Source organism: Triturus cristatus, chromosome 9 (genome assembly GCF_964204655.1).
Source record: "Triturus cristatus chromosome 9, aTriCri1.1, whole genome shotgun sequence".
Lineage (NCBI taxonomy): Eukaryota > Metazoa > Chordata > Amphibia > Caudata > Salamandridae > Triturus > Triturus cristatus.
Genome location: NC_140592.1, coordinates 108,235,122 through 108,256,693, shown reverse-complemented (window position 1 = coordinate 108,256,693; position 21,572 = coordinate 108,235,122). Strand labels below are relative to the sequence as shown.

The following is a 21,572-nucleotide window of genomic DNA, read 5'->3' as shown; positions in this document are numbered from 1 at the left end:
TTGTTGTAGCAGCCTCTGCTTCATGTTCCTATGGAGGAATTGTACTCCTTGACTGGCAGCGGTGCCTAAGCCTTTGTTGCCTGGATGTAGGTCACTTACAGCTCGCATCAGCTTCTGGCAGACTGGTGGTAATCTTCAATCAAAACCTTCCACAGCAAACAGCCCCCTCCCCGCCTGTCCTGTGATTTTGTAGTCTGTGCGCATGAGCGGGTTCTTGGCTCGCTCTGAAGGGCAGTAAGTGATGTGGCGGTCTCATGTTGGTATTTGGAAGACACTAGATTTCACTTTGCTTGCTCACAGCTTTGTGTGTTAGAAACAGAGTGCCTTTCTGTTAATACCGTTTGACCACTGCCTTTTAACTGGTTAAAAGGCAGTCTCTGGCACCACTGAGAATTCTGACGGACGTGCAGGTTCTACTTTCTGCAGCTGATGCAGTTAATGTCCATGCTGCCTTGTAATAAAAAACAAGCATTACAAATACAGTAGGTCTCGCATTTGGTGGTGTTGGCATTATAAATGCCAATGTTTTACCTAGTCATTTTGCAGTACCATATATGGCCAAAGGAGGTCCCATGGACCCACTTTTGGCCAAATATAGTACTGCACCCTGCAAATTTGGAGTTATTGGCATTATAAATGGCAATGATTTTTCCTAGCCATGTAGCAAGGTGCAGTACTATGTGGCCAAAAGAGGTCCCCGGACCCAAAAATGTCCAGTGTACTATCGGGCTCAGTATGGAAATAGGAACTGAACTTGTATACAACAGTTGAAGGGGGGTGGGGAGGTGGAAGAAAATATTTTTGTATAACTGGAGGAAATGGCTTTTTAAACCTTAATCCATCAGTTCATAGGTTATAATCTGTTTTAGGGACATTTGACATTACTATGTTATAATAAAGGAAATTGTTTGATCCTTTAAAGTTTTGTGTAGATTGGCGTTGTTGCAAAATGAGTACTCCATCCTAATGGGATGAGCTGCAGATAAATCAGCCACTCAGACTGAACCTAGAGTTGGAATGCCATGAAGCAAATATGTGGTGTAAATTGTTAATTGTAGTTATTTATCCAGTTAGAATTCACTGTCCTGACTGAGGGCTGAAAGCCCGAAACTGGTCCTAGGATGCTTGTTTCCAGTCCAGGGAGGTCCTGGCCTGGCAATTCGGGCTGGACTGTTCCCATTGGTCGCAGGATCAAGACAGATTTGTATATGGCTGGGTCCAAACTGGAATGGCATGGTGAGCAAAAAAACAATGGATTTAGGCCCAGATCTCTGTACTGGGGTGAATGTATGACGTTGTTCTGCATTCTGTCCATCAATTGTTCTTTTTGCATGGAGAGCATGGACCCACGTCTGGGTATACCTGCCCCACTCGGGGTGATTGACAGCAGGGCTCTGAAGTCCTGTGTCCATAAACTTCACACAACCGTACAATCCTACTTTTTCATTTATCTTTGGATCAAATAGGCATTAACAATTTAAAACCATATTTCATACACTTACCTTTAACTACTTTATCTTCTCTTGCAAGAAAGCAAGCTACAGAATTGCAAGCAGACATTTGGTAAAAGCTGCTGATTTATAGAAATGTGGCTCTAAACGGTTTAAAATTCAATTACCTAAGTAGAGGGCAGATAGTTAGTCCTTAAAGTGCTATACATGGGGCAAAACAAAGTGCAATATGTTTAGGCAGAAAACCTTATCGCAAGGGACAATATCAGATTCCTTTGCGCAGCCCTTTGGTATTGCTAGCAGGTGATGAACAAGGTTCATCCTAAACCCTGTCCAGTATCGACTATGATTAGACATTGCATAGCAAAAATATGGCTGGGTTGACAGTTTTTACAATGATAAATTGACCGAAGGTCTGGGCATCGGCCCTTCTTTCAGATTGTTTCCGAAGATAAAAGGCTTTTTTGTCCATTCAAGATCAGCCCTGTTTATGTGGCAGGATTGATTTAAATAAAATAAATAAATATTTTTTTTAAAAAAACCTGAGGTCTGCATAAAGACTTAAAGCTAAACGCTTTAAAAAAAAAAAGCCACAAAAAAAATGTTATGGTATCGACGCTGCAGTCCAGGCCATTAGTCTTCCAAAGTAAGCTGATTCAACTTGGTTACGTATTTAAGCCTCACATTGAGACATAACAATGGTCACAGCTGTAACACATCAGAAATGTACTTATGCACAGCTCTTCATGTATCATAACTGCGGCAATACTACATAGTAAGCATAGCCATATTTTCATGAATTTTATGACACAGCCCCAAATATCACAGCCATAAACAATTGAAATGCAGTTAAATCCATTGATGGTATGATTACAATCTACGAAGCTATCTCCTAATCGACTGGGATCAAGGCCTGCTGGTCTGCCTTCTGGGTAAAGGGAAATCACCCAGGGAAACCGAGACCACCTGCTGTGCAGCCTGGAGCACAGGCACCTACTTACTTGCCAAGACCAGTGTACCCTGTGAGGAAGAGGTCATTAAAGGGAGTGAGGTCCAGTTGGGAGGCCTGCCGAGTGGATCCCCAGTGTGAGGAAACCCTGCTGCAGGGATTGGGTATTTGCCTGTGTGCCGAATTCAGTCGGTAGCTTCCGTATGAGTGGAGTGGCCCATATGCCAGGAGAGGCTGCTGATATCCAAGTTGTTGCATGGATCGGGCAGTCGACCGAGAGCTGTGACCCTAGGTCACCTTGATGCATCAGGGATTGAGGTGGATTTGCCCCTGTGAACTGAGGACCATGTGGGGGTGCATCACTATATCACCAGGGCCCCAGCAGATTGGAATGCAATCTCCCTTTCCCCCTCGCCCCTGTCCCCCAAATTAGGAAGCTCAAGACTTACCATGCAGGAGGGGCACAATAGCACCTCCAATCACTGCTCCAGCTTGCTGCGTATGCTCTGTTTGAGAGCCTGTGTGCAGCTGACTGTCCGAACAGGACAAGATCAGTGTGAGCCTGCTTTTGGGGCACTTGCTGGAACATTGCAAGCCTCCACAAGGCTGGAGCATTTAAGACTGGTTGACCCTATCGTGTCCGGAACTTGGTGCCAAGGGTGCTGCAGCAGCAATACACTTGATTATTTTTGCAAAGTCGCAGTGGCCTCTTGAGTTGAAACCTACTAGTGAGAAGTCCCTTGATGCAGCCACCAGTGAATGGGGAATAATGTCTACCATATCACGAAGAGAGGGTGGGACAGGGATTTGATAGCAAAACACTAGATCCCTGGCCTCAAAAAGAAATGTTTGTGTGGGGTTAGGAATAAAATACTGCTTTTTAATATAAAAATAAGTAGTTGACTGGACATTGATTTAACGACATTGCTGTGTTCTGAGTTAGGAGTCATGTTCATTGACATGCATTCAAATCCATGAGCGCCTTGGACTGCTCGACCATAGTTACCAGTCTGTCAGTTGCATAAGGGTCACTTGGCCCAGTTGCTCGAGATCCATAGTAGTTCGGGCCCTGGGACAGCAGGAGTAAAATACCTCATCCACCAGCTGTTGGGCTCAGTAGCCCCTGCTTGCCCTGTGGCACTCTGAAAGGGGTTCTGACAGTATTCATAGAGCTATTTGACCATCAATAATGCAGTCATATTGGATTATCAGTTAGCACGGAGTCTTCGCAAGCGCCATGAGACCTTCTGGTGATCTGTGCGCTTAATAAGTTCCTTTTGACTTTAGCAAGGGGCATTCTCAGAAAATGAGGCTGAAAGTCTTAGGTGTCCTATTTATCCTTCCGAAAGAAGATAATGGGAAGTTGTTGCTTGAGTTCTTGATGTTCGAGGCAATAGAAATGAAGGTGCACTGGACATCTGCAGAGTACCAAAGTGCACATGAAATGGACTCGAATGATAACCCCTGGAGAGGCCTCAGTCTTGCTTGAGATGGACAGAAGGTAGGATTTTGTTGATTTACAGGAGTAGTGTGACTCAGGAAGAGACAAATAGGCGTTGCTGGTGGTAAACTATAGTACATCAGATGTTCCCCAGGCAAATTAAGGTGTCTTAGGAAGGCACTGGACTGGAAGGAACATGACCTTTCATTGCCCAGAGGGGAAAGAAGTGGTTAGGTTCAGCAGTCGTGGTACCTGAAGCATAAATTCAACTGAATGAGTGATCCTTTCCTCTGAATAGTAGGAGACGATGAGCAGGTATAAAAGTGTGGTTTTCTTGCTTTGTGACTTGCTCTCTCCTTTTATCTCCCCCCCCCCCCCCCCCACACACAATTGTGGTGGTGTTGATGTCAAGAGACTAATGAGGCTTCTAAACGCAAGGAAAGTTGACCGCGATGTTGAGTATTAGATTTTTGAGCTTCTGTCTGATTGTTCCTGTTTTGATGGTGGTTCAGCTCAATAAAATGATTTAACCTACTTTCCATCCTTCTCCCCAGGCATATTCCGCTCACTGTGAAAAGTTTCCGGTTTCAGATGCTGAAACCAGTTTGTTTCCCAGTGATCTGACCGAAGCCCTCTTGCTCACTCCTGCTTGTAGATTCCTGAGGGGAACCTTCTTAACCCAATCCTCTCAATTTGTTTTGTGAGCAGAGGGCAGTGCCTTGAGACCGTTTAGTTCCTGTGTTATATATCGGGGTGTGCAAAATTGTCGTTGTCATTGGGGAGGGGATGTGGTCCGTCGGCTAGACTGCCGACTTTGGTGCTGGAAACCAGGGTTCGAGCCTCGGGGTCGCGTCCACATCCTGTGATTCCGGGCAAATCACTTAATCTCCCCGTGCCTGAATGTGTAATGTAAATACGGTGCTCGCGTAAAGCGCTCCAATACCTTCGGGTCGCGTTCGCGCTATATAAATATGCAACAATTTTTTTTTTACAACTTTTAAGTGCTGTGACATTTCTAGGACTTCAAAAAGTTGAAATATTGTGTGCTTTCTCTCATTTACGTGAAAAGTGGTTAATTTTCAGACAGTAGGTCTGAAGGGGTAATGCTCTGGATAGTTTTTCCACTATGTATAGAAACACTGCAAAAGGATCGCAGAGAGTCTGCATATATTTTCCATCTCAGCGGAGCTCAGTTTTTAGATTGGAGTATAGTGAAATCTTACTTTTGCAATAAATATTTTACCTCGGTGCACAGTAACTTTTCATGGTCATGGCTTCACGACGTATTTAAATCACAGATTCTGCAAACATTGCTTGCCACTAAAATCGTTAACTTGTCCTGAATTAAGAAAAGCATAGAGCAGTATTTCCAGGCCTTGAACCTCACAGCAGTGACCCCAGAACCTCCCCAGTCCACTCCTGGTTGGGGAGGAAAAATCACCTCCACCTTTCAAGGACTGTGCAGCTGTGGGTCCCTGCTAAGGGGCCCGAGTGCAGCAAAGGTTTCCCAGTTCGCATCCATGCACTCCGCTTCCGGTTAGTGTAAGTGGCGCAGTTCCCCCAGCGACCCTTTGCGTCTGGGAAGTAAGACCTGCCTTGGGGCATCTCCTTCCACTTTGGCCTGGTCCTCCAGGGCCGAAGACCCCCCCCCCCCCCCCCCCCCTCGTCCGTGGGGCGCAGCGTGAAAACACTTTAAGCAGAGAGGCGTCCTTCCTTCAGGCGTCTTGTCCTTTCCAATCATTCTCACGCCACTTTGTTTAGTTTGTTGCTAAGCGACGTGACGTAGTTCTTGGCCAGACAGTTGAAATCTAAATCCATATTTTATTTACATTTAAATGTAGCTGCTCAGGAGAAAGCTGAGGTAGAATAAAGCATTTTTTTTCTCGTTCGTTTCTTCTGCTTGAGCGAGGGGACTGGGACCCTGAAATGTACCATTTATTATCCATTCACATTTAGTTTTAATTAAAACACTGGTTTTAATCCAACACAGGCTGCGAGGAGTGGTTTATCTTAAGAGCCGTGGCCTGCTAAAGTGCACAGTGCCTTCTGGAATGTCCAGAATTCGCCCTTGGCCGACCACCTCGCGAGCGGATGCGCCGTGTCCTTGCCAGCGCTCTGAAGTGCGGATGACGTGCGCTGCGCGGAGACTTCTTGTTTGAGGCTCGGGGCTCTTCCCGGCTGCACTGGTGCTGTTCCCTTTCACTCGGCTGTATTGTCCCTGATTCTTCATCTCTCGCAGGCAGCAACCAAGGTCTCACAGCTGAAGTACTTCTGTTCCTCTTTCAGATTTTCCCTTGGTTTTAGCGGAGGCACTCCCCACTTGGTCACCCTCCCGAGTCCCACAAACTCAGACCACACTGGTTAATCTTTATGGAAGAATTGAGGCCGCAGTTTTAGGCCATTTCCAACTTACAAGAAATTCTTACACACTATTCCTTTCCTTACTCGCGGAGCTTGTGCCTCCCACGAGCTAAGTGCCTGACATTCAGTTCCCCTAACCATACCTATAAGCATTGTGCCCTACATTCAGTTCCCCTAACCATACCTGTAAGCACTGTGCCCTACATCCAGTTCCCTAACCATACCTGTAAGCACTGTGCCCTACTTTCAGTTCCCCTAACCATACCTGTAAGCACTGTGCCCTACATTCAGTTCCCCTAACCATACCTGTAAGCACTGTGCCCTACATTCAGTTCCCCTAACCATACCTATAAGCACTGTGCCCTACATTCAGTGCTCTCTATTGCCTCTGCCCTTGTGCCGTGGGCAAGGGTATCCTATGCCTTCAGCTGTGTGACCTTTTATTTCCAACATGACCTTTCAACTTTCTACTTCTGAGCAATCCTCTGCTCCCAGCCTGCCGGGTGACCATTCACTCTTGTGTACATTTTTAGGTCTCACCTAGGCAGGGCTTGCACAGTCTCTTCTAGACCTGCTGTATTCGGGATATGTGCATAAAGCTTTGTCTACTTTCTGCCCATCTTTTTAAATTGGCTTCTGTCCTTTGTAAATTGTGGCTTTTTAAATTGTGGCTTTTCATTGGTCATTAGGCATAGTCCCTCCTTAGTACCACCTTGTCTCTTCTTGCAACCTCACATGAGGACACCCCCTGTTACATGTGTTACGCCCTAGGTTTTAATTACAACCTCAAGGCTTTATTTTCTTAAAGGCCTTCAGACAGGACACTCCCTTTGTCCTAAACTAGGTTGGCAGTGATTACTTTACTCACTAACACATCTCACATTTATTAGACCTTCTATAAATTTCCCTTCATCAGATCCACAGAGTACAATCTAATCCAGAAATAATATAATTCTTTTGTCACATTTCAAAGCTACTAATTGTATATATGAACATAGCTTTTTGAATGTACTTGTGGTACTGTTTTGCATGCAATGCATTATGGGTAGGGTAGATTTACCTAATCTTCTGCAGGGTGCAATAAAGAAAAGCTTTGAGGCTCAATAGGGACTTCTAGGAGTAGCTTGCATTTTTATAAACATTTTTTTATTTTCTAACCCTTGTTAGGGCCTCGGTTCTGGTTCAGATAAATCAATCGTCACCTTCCACAAAGCTCTATTTTAATCCTAAATCGTTAACCAACTTAACAAGTGCACAAGCTATCCCATTGACCTTTTACCTGTGAAGGAAAGGTCACGTTAGTCAAATACATACAGTAAATAACTAAATTTACTCCACCTGTTGTCTTCTGCATTCTCTCCCCGGTCACCGACCGGTTCCTGGGCATGGGGGGAAAATGTAAAAAAAAAACAGGTTAGTGGCTCCTCCGGCCCCCCATCATTGCCTGAGCCTTTCAGGGCCTGCCCCGTGTGAGGGTACAATAGGACCCCTTTGGGTTCTCAGGTTTTGTCATTGCTGTCTTCATATGATCCGTCCAGTGCTGCGTAGTCTTGCAGGAGGCTGTGGATCATCTTATGGCACACCAGTGTCGCTGTCTCCTTCCTCCCTACTACAAGGCGGTTTCTGAAAAACAGCATCTTTAAAACAGCACAGGAGCCTCCCAGCAGTTCTGGAGGTCACTCAGTGCATGTCCCTGGGAACAAACCATATATCAGAGTCCGGTGATGCAGGGCTTAGGTATCCAGGCCCCAAGCTCTGCTTACAGCCTTCAGCAGGTCCTGTGCGCACTCCCAGTAGACAGTATTTTGTTGTTCTCGATGCACCCTCTTGGGCAGGACTAGTATCTGTTCAGTTCTCTTGCGTGCAAGAAGGCTCTCACGCAAAGTCTTCCTTGGATGGCCATCAAGGTGATGTCTTTGTACTAGTCAGGCTCTTAGATGCGATGTTTCCCCACACGTGGTCCTCTGTGGCAGAGGGGAGGGTGCCGATTGAATTGCTGAAGTCCTTTGCTCATATCTGGCATTGAACAAGCTTCGGGGTCCATGGGGTGGGGTGGGGGGGGGGGTGGGTGGCAGCCTCCAGCCCGAACTCTTTCACAAACTTCTCCACTTCCTTGTAGAACCACGGGGTCTCAGTTATAAGGGACAGCGCTCACCCACTCTGCCCATCCGAGGCGCCTCCACGTTGGCAACAGGAAGAATCTTGCCATCAGAAAGCCGATGTGGCTCTCGTCTTTAGTCCTCAGGGTGCTCAGGCAGTGGCACACAAAGATTCCCCTCAGGATGGTGGCTATGTCTGGCACTCCCTTGTCGTCGGTATTGTACCTCACCGCCCTCTTCACCCTGTCCATCTTTGAGCTCCAGATGAAGTAGATAATTCTCGTGATGGCCCTGGCTGTGCGGGTCTGCAAAGGAGACACTTGGGGGATGTGCTGGAGCACTGACAGGGTCTTGTTCCATAGGACTTAAGTCTTCCCTTCGATCGTCGGCTTCCGGAGGCTCCAAATTTCCATCTTCTGCTTTGTCATTGCCAGTCTTATTTCCCTTGTCTTCTCCACTGCATGTTCTCAGCTGAACCAGACTCCAAGGATCTTCACGAAGTCCTGCTTGATGGGGAATGGCAGTGGGTCTCTGGTGGGGTCCAGTGTCGGAAGAGTAGGGTTTCTGACTTGGCACTGTTGATGTTTGCTCCTGACTCCTTTCTAAACTTGATTCAAGTCCTCTCCAGTTCTCTCATAGATGGTCCGTCCGCGCAGATGACTGAGTCGTCGTCCATGTAGAGGGACCACTTCACTCAGCCCTATCTGTTGCTTTCTGGGACTATCACTCCTCTGATGTTCCTGATGCGTTCGGCGAGGCGTTCAATCCCACATGAACAGAAGAGGGGATAGCGGATAGCCTTGCCTGACAGGACGGGGAAGGGGTCGGTTTTCCAGCCGTTAACCAACACCGTGCTAGAGAGAGCTCTATACATTGTGGTCACCACGTCACAGAAGACTCCCAGCCCCAGTTCTCGGAGTGTCTGGTCCAAGAACTCCTGGAAAACGTGGTTGAACACCTTTTCCTGATCCAGGCTGTCCAAGGCCGTTGCAACCTTGTGGCTCTTGACGTACTCTATCATGTCCTGGGTCAGGCGGTCTACGATTTGCCGACCCGGTATCCCACAAGTCTGGTCTGGGTGGACTATCCTCGCTATTACCATCTTTAGGCAGTTGGCCGTCACCTTTGAGAAATTTGTAGTCCACATTGAGGAGAGGGATGGGCCTCCAGTTCTTGGTCTTCTCTCTCTCTCCTTTCTTCTTGTATAAAAGTGGTATCCTACCCTCTCGCAGGGATTGCGGCATTCTGCCCTTGCCCAAAATTTCCTCGCAGAGGTCCAGCAAGCCCAGTCTGATCAGTTCCCACAGTTCGGCATAAAGTTCCACTGGGAGACCGTCATTTCCAGGCGTCTTGCCTCTCTCGTAGGTCGTAGCGGCCAAGTGCAGCTCTTCCAGGGTGAAGGGCACGTTCAGGCCCTCTCTTCTGTACCAGTGTCTTCAAGATGCCCTCCAGGAAACTATCCGCCTGGGCTCTCTGAGGACTTAGGTGAGTAAAGCTCGCCATAAGTCAGTTACTACTCTCATGAATTGCTCTTTCTCACATTGGAGGTTGCCTTCAGAGTCCCGAAGCTCTACCAGCAGTCTGTGGGCTGAGTGAAGTTTCTTTAAGAACAAGTTGCATTTCTCGTCCTTCTCAAGGTTCTCGGTTTTGGCCCGGAAGATGATTTTCCTGGATTCCTCCCTGAAGCGCTCTGAGCCCTTTATGGGTTTCCTCCAGTTCGTCATCCACGTCCCATCCCCTGAGCTAGAGTTTGTACAGTTGCTGCAGTTTGCTCTGCAGCTTCCTGAACGACCTCTTTTCCCATGTAGCAGCTCTGCTTGCATCCTGGAAAAAGCTCCGGAACCTGTCCTTCACCCATTCCAATCCCTCACTGGCGGAGTGAAAGAGGTCCTTCATATTTCTCCACTCTATATACGTGACTGAAGTTTGCCACAAACTCCTTGTTTTCCAGCAACGAGCAAGTCCGTTTCCACGATCCGGGGCTGGCGGGAATTTCCCTGAAAGTTCCTCCTTGAAACTGATTGCTCTGTGGTCAGAGGTGAACGGCGACCATGGAGCTTCGCCCAGGCTTTACCATTGGGAAGGTGAATAGGAAGTCTATCTGTGAACGCACAGATCCGTCCGGCCTACTCCACGAAAAATTCCTTCATTCATTACGTGTATGTGGCTTGGTTTGTCACTTACGGACAGTGCACAGACCATGCAGAGCTGCAGGGTGCCAACTACTGGTGTGTGGAGCACTGTTGTGTAAGTCTCAGGATCCAGTATTGCACCTTGGCATACTCTAACTGCAGATTCCTCACTTTTAGAGTATCCACCAGAAAGTTTTTCTGATCACTACTTTGTTTGAAACTCCATATGCAGCAATGGAAAGTCCCTGCGAAGGAGTCACTCAAAATAGTTCCACATTCAAAATGAATGCTAAAATCAGTAAATAAAGCATGGTCAGTATGTTTAGCACATTGCTGTCATCAAAGTCAAGAGTGCTGCTTGAGGTTACCCGCACCCCTTCAGTGTTGAGGGAGGATGAAAATAAAAAGCAAACCTCAAAGATCACTTGTAGCTCTAGTTTAAAAGTAAACGAAAACCTCAATTGTACTCTCCAGCCAAGTCTATCCTGAATATCTCTTGAAGGTGGTAGACCAATTTCTTTACAATCCTATATCTGCTTGTTAGATGCTATTCATTCTTCACTACTCAGACAGAGTATGTGGTTCAGATATTTGGACGATAACCTATATTGTTACACCAATTAAATTACCTCTTGTGTCCTTGGCACTGCACAGCTCCATTGATGTACATGAACCATGATAATTTACTACCTCACTTGAAAGGCAAAGGCAACATTAATGATGTTAGATGGTTCTATTGCTTCTGGTCTCTCTTGGACTTCAGTGTGGCAGTTTCTGTGGAAGAGCTGAACTCACTTAAAGTATCCTTGGTGGACGTAGTTTGAGTGATAATTGTCCTAGTTTGTGTTTTAGCGATGTTGGTTTAGGAAACTGCCTGCTTGAGGCATGCTGGCATCATAAGGCCACTGTGAGATTGACACTTTCACTTCCGTAGGTGTTCTGTAGGTATGTTTGTAAAAACAATAATGGTTGCAAGAGTTGGCAAAGATTTAGGAGGTGTTCCATACCTTAGCATCCTAAAGTCAAACAGATTATGTGCTCTGGAACGAGGAATCCAAAATTGGTCAACGCTGGATAAGTGTATGCTAGTCACTTTGTTGATGGTAACTCTGAAAGTTTGAACTGAATCCCGCTGCTCTTCGTAGCCAATACAGTTTCATTGTCAAGTGCTGGTGAAGTGACTGCTATTGTGCGATGACTGCAGTCTCCTCAACAGGCAGACTTGGGAGGCTAGTGGGTAGACTCCTGAGGAAATCCAGCTGCCAGGAATCCAGTAATGTAAGCTCGGACATCAGTCTTTAAATGAAAGGAACCTCATGTTAAAGAGTAGAATTAAACAGTGCCCGAGTTTTACGTAAAGACTGAGCAGAACACTTTACTAACAAATCTAGTGAAAAAAGTCTCGCTATAGGTCTAAACGATTGATATCCAGAATCTCCAAATGAGCCTTGTGTTCCATTTTATCTCCTTCTGATGTGATCACTTTCAGACGAGAGTATAGCTGGCGTGGTAATGTTGGACTTAAACACCCAATGGGCATCCTAGATTTTATTGGCATGTGTAATGAGGGTCAAGAAATTAACAGTAGAAGGGAAATGAGCAGAGCAGGAAACCGTAGTCGCCCAACAACCTTTTTTTTTTCTTCATGTTAACATCTAGCGCATAGGCCAGAGTGATCTGCAAGCAAGCACTGAAGTCACCTGAGCAATTTCTCTGCTCCTGGTAATAGCAGTCAGTGATTCTTCTAAATCAATGTTTCTTCAAACCTACAGGTCACTGATGTCTTAAGTTTGACGCAATATGCAGTGCTTAATTTATGAAAGATAGGGTGTCAGTGACCAAGGCTGCACTAATAAGCCCTCGCCTGCTCCTATTAAATGTCTGCGTGCCGAATACGGAAGCTGCATTGTCTTGAATCCACCAAGTCTTTTATCTGCTAGCACACACTCCCTGCCCCTTTGTCACGTTTGCTTTCTCCCTGGCTTTGTGATGCATTGTCTTACTCTTTTTCCCTCTCTCCCCAGTTTTTGTTTCCTTTCTTGTTTAGTCAGTGTCTGGTGTGGGAAAATAAGTGCTGGTTCCCAAATGGGAGTGTCACCAGGCCCTACTAGCAGCCCCGTCTCTAATCCAGCACCGGCAATATGCCATCTTGATGTCCTCCTCCAAGGCCATAGGGTAGTTGGTGGCTCAGCTGGCTTTAGTTTGCCATTAAAATTGTTTCCTGTGAGAAGTTGGCCTGATGTATGATGTCACTAGTTATAGTGTACACCTTATATCAGTCCAAATACCCTTATGGTGATTGGTTGTAAAGTCAACCTTATAGACCAGCTATCCTAGTGGTAGCATGGACAAGAGCAGTCTTAGGCTAAACTCTGAATGGCATGTGAAGCCAGCTGTGATACCATATATAATCCCTTGAATACCAAATGAAAGGACACCACAACAGATATATATATAAAATAAAGTGTATTTATTCTAAGCAAACCCTCAGCACTCTTTATGAGTTTAGAGGTAAGTACAACAGTCTTATTAATGCATACAGTAAGTCACACAGGTAAGTAATACAGTTAGGCCCTAGGGGCCACGCAAACCATATACTAAGTAAGTGGTATAAGAACCACTGTCACGGAAATAGAATAGGCCTAGGCCTAGGGAATCGCTGGGGCTACACTACACTAGCGTTAGTTAGGAAGTGGGAGGCCCACGGGATTCGTGTGCAGAGTGGAAACACTCACGCGTAATGCGTAAAAGTCAATAGCAATGTTAGTTTAGAAATAGATAGATTTAGGACACTTCCGGAGTAGCTAGGAAGTTGAGACTTGAAAACTAGACACTAGGATAGTCACTATCCTGATGAGCACCGGAGTACCCAAGTTACCTAGCCCACAGGCTGCGGGTGCATAGGGGTGAAGATGCGTCGTTTTCGTCGTCGACTCCTATGGATGCCTGAAGAAAGATGCTGACAGGCAGTCAGTGAAGAGTGTCCGGTGGATCCCAAGGCTGGGATCAAGAAGAGAAGAAACCTGCAAGCAGAGGGGACAGAGTCAAGGTCACTAGCCAGTGACCACGTGGAACCAGGAAGGAACCAGGCGATGTCGTGAAGATTGCAGGTGAAGGTGAAGCTTGTCGCTGCAGCCAGGAGGACCAGGAAGCGTCGAGGACGACCAGGACCAGGAGGCGAGCTGTCCCACGAAGGCTCTTGCTGTCGGCGGCGTCGAAGTTGGACTAGGACTCACCAAGCCTTGGCAAGCGGAACCCACGAAGAACAAGGGACTTGCTTCTGGTGCAGACCAGGAAGGTCTGGGGTGCTTCTTCTTTGCAGAGAAGCGGGAGCCAGTCTGGAGGAGCCAAACCAGCGCAGAAGATTTCAGGGAGCGTCGTCACAAAGGCCACTAGCCAGCGGGCAAGCAACCGGACAGACGCGGCAAGCAGGAAAATGCTGAAGGGCCCCACGCAGGACTCGTGGAGTGTGGGGGGCTGGTCTTCGGTGCAGATGGTGCTTGGGGTTGGGGCTTCTCAATCCCCGGTGCACAACTTCGAGGGTACCTCAGAAGCTGCGCTGTAAGCTACTAGCCACTTTTCCCAGGTAGCCGGTCCCACGTCGCTCGTCGCCTCCACGGATCTCAGCTCTGCTGCAGATGTGGATGAGGGTCGGAGAAGTCTGGAAGTCAAGGCTCTGGTCGGGCTCTGCAGTCGGTTCCTCGTCGAACGTTTCACAAAGCAAAGGGTAGTCACTTGATGGTGCCTGTTTGCACAGGGTAGCCACTCCTTGGCTACAAGGGAGATTCTTCAGTCTTCTTCTTTCGTCGAATGTCGAAGGTCCAGAGTTTCTGTTCAGTTTTGCAGGTTCAGGATAATCTCAAGTCTTGAGGCCCAACTCCCACTCTTATACTAATCTGGGGGGCTGGGATACCTGCTAGGTCACGCCTTATGGGTGGGACCTGGGAGGGGGTGGTTACACCCACTTCCCTTTGTCCAGTTTCGCGCCAGAGCTGGGGCTGGAGTGCCCCAGCGCCGGTTTGAACTGGACTATGCAAGGAACACCTTGTGTGCCCCAGGCATGTCTCATTCCTTTCAGCCCACCCTGCCCCAATACACTAAAGGCTGTCTGGGGAGGTGCTAGCACCTCCCCAAGCAGGAAACCGATTGTCCAGGCCTCCCTGGCTGGGATCACTCCCAGCAGCAGGAGGTCAGACTTGTGTCTGTGGCAGCAGCATCCATTTTGTGATGCTGAGGCTTTGGTTAGAGTTAAACAGCAAAGTAGGATTTTAACATGTCTCTCCCTCTAGAAGGGAGGGATAATATCCTCATCACCAGAAATGGCATGGGGGTATTATTCCACAGTGTTAGACACCTTACACGACATGTTTCGATAAAGCCAAACCATAGTTACCATAACCGTTTAAGATTATAAGGCACTTTAAGAGTATATGGTAGGCTATATCATAGAACAGCTATAAGGACATGGTTCCGAAAGCTGCAGACAGGCTCAGCTCATGCTAGAGCACCATCTCACATGTTACCAAGCACTCTGCCTCCAGGATTGTTAAGGCCTGCCATAGGAGTGACTGATAGGTACACATGTGTCTATATATAAGGGTAGATATAGGCATACTATACCTAAGCAAGGGGTGATTACACGACCTTGCCCCAGCTGAGTGATCAGCCAGTTGTGTCTGATTGGAAGGCCAGACCAGGGGTGGCATAATACATGCTGCAGCCCCTGGGAGGCCTAGGGTACACCTATGCCCTGGGTACCTAGGGTACACTGTACAGGGTCCAATAAGGTGATCCTTACCAATTGGTTATGTACCTAGGGTACATGGAGTCCATTTTACAGAGAGAGCAGACAGCCTGAGACCCTGAATGGCAGGATCTCAGGCCAACTAAGTCGCAAAACCAGCTAGACACTAGGCAAAAAGTTGGGGGTAACCATAGTCAGATATCCACCTTCCTACATTTCCCATTGACTCAAATAGAAGTAGAGTATGTATGTACACTTTAAAAGAAGTGAAATGTACTTTTGATAGATGCTGAGGTGTTAAAATTGCTTGTCGCCAAAATGATTACTTGCTAATTTGGTAGAAATGCAGTTTTATTTTTGGCTATTTGAAATGGTGTGAAACTAGCTCTAGTAGTCAGTTTGGCTCTTTACTGTAGAGTAGGCTTTTCAGTGAGTATGGACTTACTTTACATGAACATAAGTAACTTCTAGAAGATAAGAGCACTCCCAGATTGTTTCCTGCTCACAAGTGATGGTGTTGAGGTTGTGTCTTTTGACTTCAAGCTCTTATGCTGGTCACCAAAGGATTAAACCCCACCATGCCACCAACCCAGTAGGGTATCACAAATGTTCACGTTCTATACATAGACCGGAAGAGCAAATGAGTCCACAAAATAACCCAATTTTGTGCTAAATTGTCGCCTCATTAATGCCTATTGGTTATTAAGGCCGTTTATAAGTGGCCAATAGGAGCACCACACTTGTTCCAAAGCTGGTGCATGGTTACAATTCATTTGAAAAAGCTAAGTATTTCAGTTTTTACCCCAGCAGAATATAGATATTTTTCTTCAGTGAAAGCTGCACTGTGGCAATGCATTTAATAGCAGCGGTTATCGCCCTAAATTCTATCACTTGAATAGAGGATATAATATATAGCTCCTTGAATTGCTGATTTGTGAGCAGAACACAGTATGCAAGTTTGTAAATACATCACAAGAATGGCAGAGACCGGAAGCCACATTCCTGTTTTTCCATTTTCCCAACTGAGTACACAATCTAGAGCAAAAGTAAAACAGCATCTACAGCCACATGCTTTCCAAATAAAATTCACACCAGGTACATAATTTTATTTTACAGAAGGACATGGTCTTGTATGAACAAACAGCAATTTTATATCCGCTATTTCAACGCAATCCCGGTTTCTTGCACTTATTCACTGGCCATGCCCTATATAATCTCCCTTTATAAGAATCTTAATGTGTTAAAACCAGGGAAGAATTTTCACCCAACTCTGCAAGACCGCTACTCTTCTCTCTGGACAATCTGTCTGGATTGGTCCTAAAGTGGATTCAGTGTATTAAAGGGGGACAAGTATGCACAACAGCCAGCCCTATGTACACCAAGTGCAGCTTAAGTTAATTGAGGGAAAATTGATTGAGCAAGACCGCATAATCATTATAGGTTTCAATTTAAGTGAGCTAGGTTGCTAAACCGTGCGGTATTGCTGTCTAGGGGGAGGCCAGTGTGTTGGTCTTTATCATTTATCCTTGGAAGAGCAGTGAACCCCATCATGTAGCTAAACGCACTTTCTTGTTAAAGTTGTGTGGTAACCACAAACCTTCTGGTTATCAAGTGTTAATACTTCCACCTTAACGTTTCAAAGCAGGATACAAAATTGGAAAAGCTGTTTCTGTGCGACAGTCACATGCACTGAGCTATTGGAGAGCAGGTCTATCCATCAACTTTGGATCCTCAACTGTGTATCTATGGTTGCAGAGTGACCTTTTATCACTTCCACCAACTTCTCATCTTGCCCCTAACACACTCTTACAGTAGCTTTTTTCATGCATTAGCTAGACTTTCAACTATGCTGTGAATGCATCACAGCTGTAAATCGCTTCTTAGCCGATGTATTTAAAGGTGCTCTTGAGGTATACCAAGTATAGTGAGCCTCTTTAGAGGGACGCTTTGCCACATTCGAACAGAGGAAAGGCTTGGGCTGTTTGAACAGTCCCTCAAAAATAAAACTATTGAGGTACAACTTCGGTTCATGCTTGAAGTCTGCCACCTCTGAATAATAACCAGACTAAACTTTACAAACATGTTCCCCTCATTTAATCAAAGTGAACCATAGCAAAAATCTTGACAACCCTTTTGAACAATATTCTTACATCTGGGCATTTTCCAGTGGAATGGAAAAATTCCTTGATCAAACCTATTTTAAAAAAACCTACCCTTGATCCCCTTGAAGCTGCTAACTATTGTCCCATCACCAGTTTGCAATTTCCTTCAAAAGTACTTGAAAAGGTACTAAATGAGGAACTCCTCTACTTTATAGAACTTAACAATAAATTAGATATAGCACAACATGGCTTTAGGCAACAGAATAGTACTGAATCTGCTTTAATTGCAGCCACCGAAAGTCTACGGTTACAACTAGACCAGGGTGGAAAGGCTATGTTGGTAATGCTTGATTTATCCGCCACGTTTGATACGGTGGATCATCATATGCTTCAGCGTTTGGCGGATATAGGGATAAAGGACAAAGCCGCAGACATTCTTCGCTCCTACTTGAATAACAGGAAACAAGCTGTGCTTCTAGATGAACATACATCCCCTCACTTTGTAATGCCTTACGGGGTGCCCCAGGGATCGGCACTTTCACCCACCCTATTTAACAGATACGTCTCCCCTGTGGCTAAACTTATTCGCTCCTTCGGTTTCAAGGCCATTTGTTACGCAGATGATACACAAATTATTCTCTCTTTAGCCACAAATCCTGAGACTGTGGCGGAACGTTTCAAGCTCTGCATGAGCCAGATTATTTGCTGGATGCAGAAAAATTGTTTAAAACTGAATACCGGGAAGACTGAAGTAGTTATGTTTGGAGGGGACGCGTCTTTTTGGAACTTAAATTGGTGGCCCGCGACAGCAGGCTCTTGCCCCCAGCCTGTAAAGAAGGCAACAAATCTGGTCGTCTTGATTGACGACCATCTTTCCTTAACTGACCAGGTAAATAGTATTACCTCTTCCTGTTTTTATACTCTTAAAATTCTTAGGAAGATTCTTCCTTTTTATCCCCATGTCCTTAAGGAAAATGGTTGTCACGGCATTGATTCTGTCAAAAACTGATTACTGCAATTCACTCTATATTGGAGCAAAGAAAAGCGTAATCCAAAAACTCCAGACCTTGCAGAATGTGGCGGCCCGGCTACTATTGGATCTACCTAAATTTAGGTCCATTAGCCAAATTACTCGAACAACTACACTGGCTACCCATATCCGCTAGGATTCATTTTAAATCCATGTGTGTGCTACATAAGTCTGCATGGATTAGGACCTTCGCAGATAGGCCAATACTGCAAGCGATACACTCCATTGAGAAGTCTACGCTCTGCATCTGCCCACCTGCTTGTGGTTCCAAGAGTAAGGACGCTGAAGTGGGGTGGCAGAAGTTTTCGGTATCTGGCCCCTAAATTCTGGAATACTATGCCTTTGCATCTTAGAATGCAAAGTGATTTGCTACAGTTTCGAAAGGGACTAAAAACTTGGTTATTCACATGTATCCCCTAAATGTTTAAGTTCCCCTCCGTGTTTAGTTTAATGGCAGCCAGTGCTAAGACGCCACGGCAAATATGCGCTCTACAAAAACCTATTTTCATTTCAGGGCAGCTAATGAATACATTTAAACATTCGATAAATGTGATGGTATGTTTTGGCCACTAGCTAGCAATATAACTTGATTATTGGCAAAAACCAGGGGACCCAGACACAACCGTGTCACTTCAGTGCATTATTTTGCTGCCTTTGCACTGATTTGAATGTATTTCATATGAATAAAAGTTGAATCTGTCAATTCCGACGTGCAGGGTTCACAATACAGATTGTATCTCTCGCTCGCTCACTCACTCACATGCTCACGTGACTCTAAAGTCATTGGTCATTCAGCAGTACACCTATAACCCTAAACAAACCTTGGAACCCCCATTAACCCCTTGCGTGCCCATGACGGAACCACTCCGTCATGAGCCACGGGCGGCATGTGCTCATGACGGAGTGGTTCCGTCATGCTGCGGCCGCTCCGCCCACGCGTCGCTGATGCCCCGCCTGTGCGGGCGAATTAACAAGTGCGTGGAGCCGTGACGGAACCACTCCGTCATGAACACAACTCGCCTGTGACTCATGACGGAGTGGTTCCGTCGCGAGCATGGCGGCGTTGCGCTCACCCCGCACCCCCCAGCGCCGCGGCAGAATTCGCGCCGCTGCCAAGGGGTTAAAGCAGCCTACGCACCACCACCAAATACTTGCATTTAGTTCAGCATATACATTTGCCATGCAATATGAAGCCAAACAAACCAGTTGGCATGGTCACCTGCTCGCAACTCTAACTACCCCCCCCATAAACTTTTAATAAATCAAACAATGCGATTCTAGAAAGATACTAGTACTACAAAACAGTAGAATCTGGCCTCCCTGGTATAATGGCACTGAACAAGCACAGCAGTGCAAGTTCAAACTAGTGACAGATTGCCATTTAAAAAAATGTTACTGATTTGAGGATGACCCAAATTTATCACTGTTGTATCCCCCTCCTTTTCCTTCACAGCTCTCCATTGTTACACAAATAGGTTAGTGTTATCCAGTATTAGGGGTGTCTTTCATAGATTCACATGCCTGAATCATTCCCCGTCGTCGAGACGGGAGCCTCCGGTACATAAAAAAGTAATGTCCTATAGACATACATAGAGAAAAATAGGCCTAAGGGCCTCCCCTTAGCCGCCTATCATAGTCCTTATGTAAAAAGGACCAAACTCCTAGAGCCAGCCAATCAGCTATCACCTCCCTCTAGAACCTTCCTGGCAGGAGCCTCAGTCCCTCAGATTTTCTACCGCACGTTGTGCTAGGGAGTCTCCAGCCTGAGTTCTCCTCAGGATTCCTTTCAAACCAGATTATTCACGATTTTTGGTGACTTTCTTCTTCAGGATTTCAACACTGACTACTTCAGGCCTCTTTTTGCTGCAGTGAGTTTTTATTTTATCTACAACTCCTGGCATGTCTGACTCCCAGAGGAAAGCCCTTTTCAGGGCTTGCTCTTCATGTGGGAAGAAGAGGCTTCATGTGGACGACAAGCATGAGCTATGCTTGTATTGCCTTTACCCGGACCACGTCCCTAAGGACTGCAAGATATGTAGGTCTTTTCCACATAAGACCTTGAGAGACAGGGAGGGCCGCCTGCTTATCTGGCTGGACAGGCTTAAGGACAAAGACAGTGTGGTGTCCTCAGAGGCGAGCTTTTCCGGAGCTTCTGAAGTCTCCCTGAAGAGGCCGAGAGTGAAATCTCCTGGCCCCTCAGACGCTCCTCCTAAGAAGACGCACAAAAAGTCTTCAGAGGCAAGATCTTCGAAATCCTCAGCGTCTGGTAAAGTCTCTCCTACTTTCAAGAAGCCTTCTCTGTCGGCCTCAAAAATTGCGACACCATCCTCTGCGCAAAAAAGGCCATCAGGACACGTCTCCACAGCAACAACGACGGTGTCCACGTCCACAGCGGCGTCGGCCCGCTCGTCGACGACGACGACTCCATCGTCTGCAGGTACCCCTATCTCGTCTATTATACTTTTGAAACCGTCGTCTAAATCATCGTCGACGACGAAGATGGTCCCGTCGAGGACCTCGTCGACGAGGAGCCCTCCGTCGACGGAAGAGTCGACGACGAGGATATTGATGACGAGCGCGTCGACGACGAAGGCATCGTCGACGAAGATGTTGACGAAGATGTCGACGACCAAGGCATCGTCGACGACCAAGGCATCGTCGACGACGGAAGCGTCGACGACGGAAGCGTCGACGACGGAAGCGTCGACGACGGACGCGTCGACGACGGACGCGTCGACGACGGACGCGTCGACGACGGACGCGTCGACGACGGACGCGTCGACGTCGAAGGCGTCGACGTCGAAGGCGTCGACGACGAAGGCGTCGACGACGACTGAATCGTCTACGACCACATCGTCGACGAGGACTTCGTCGACGAGGAAAATATCGTCGATGGGGACGCCGTTGGTGACACCCGAGCCGTCGACGGGAACGTCGTCGTCGTCCGTGGGACGGAAAACCACGGCGATTTCTGGGCAAGGATCTGCTTCCAGACCACAGATTACCCCGGAAACAACATCTCCAAGTAAGGTCCAAACCAATTTACCTCTGGAGATCCTGCAGAGTGAAGAGTCCGAAGAAGAGTTCTTCCAACAGGCTACTTCCCCTTCCGAGCTGTTTGTCAAATGCCAAAGCACGGACGAGGAGCAGGAAGATTCAGGAGCGCCCCGTCCAGGAACAAGTCCGCACGGAGGTCACCCCAATGGTCTGCCTCCCTCTGTAATCCCTGATAAGGAACTTGAGGTCCTTAACTATTGCCAAAC

The 21,572-nt window shown here is 46.7% G+C and overlaps 1 protein-coding gene across 5 annotated transcripts in view; it reads left to right on the top strand.

The window, feature by feature from the left end:
* The window catches only part of ITPR1 (inositol 1,4,5-trisphosphate receptor type 1), a 1,957,366-nt gene that overhangs the window by 234,155 nt on the left and 1,701,639 nt on the right, over positions 1 to 21,572 (top strand). The window lies entirely within an intron of this gene.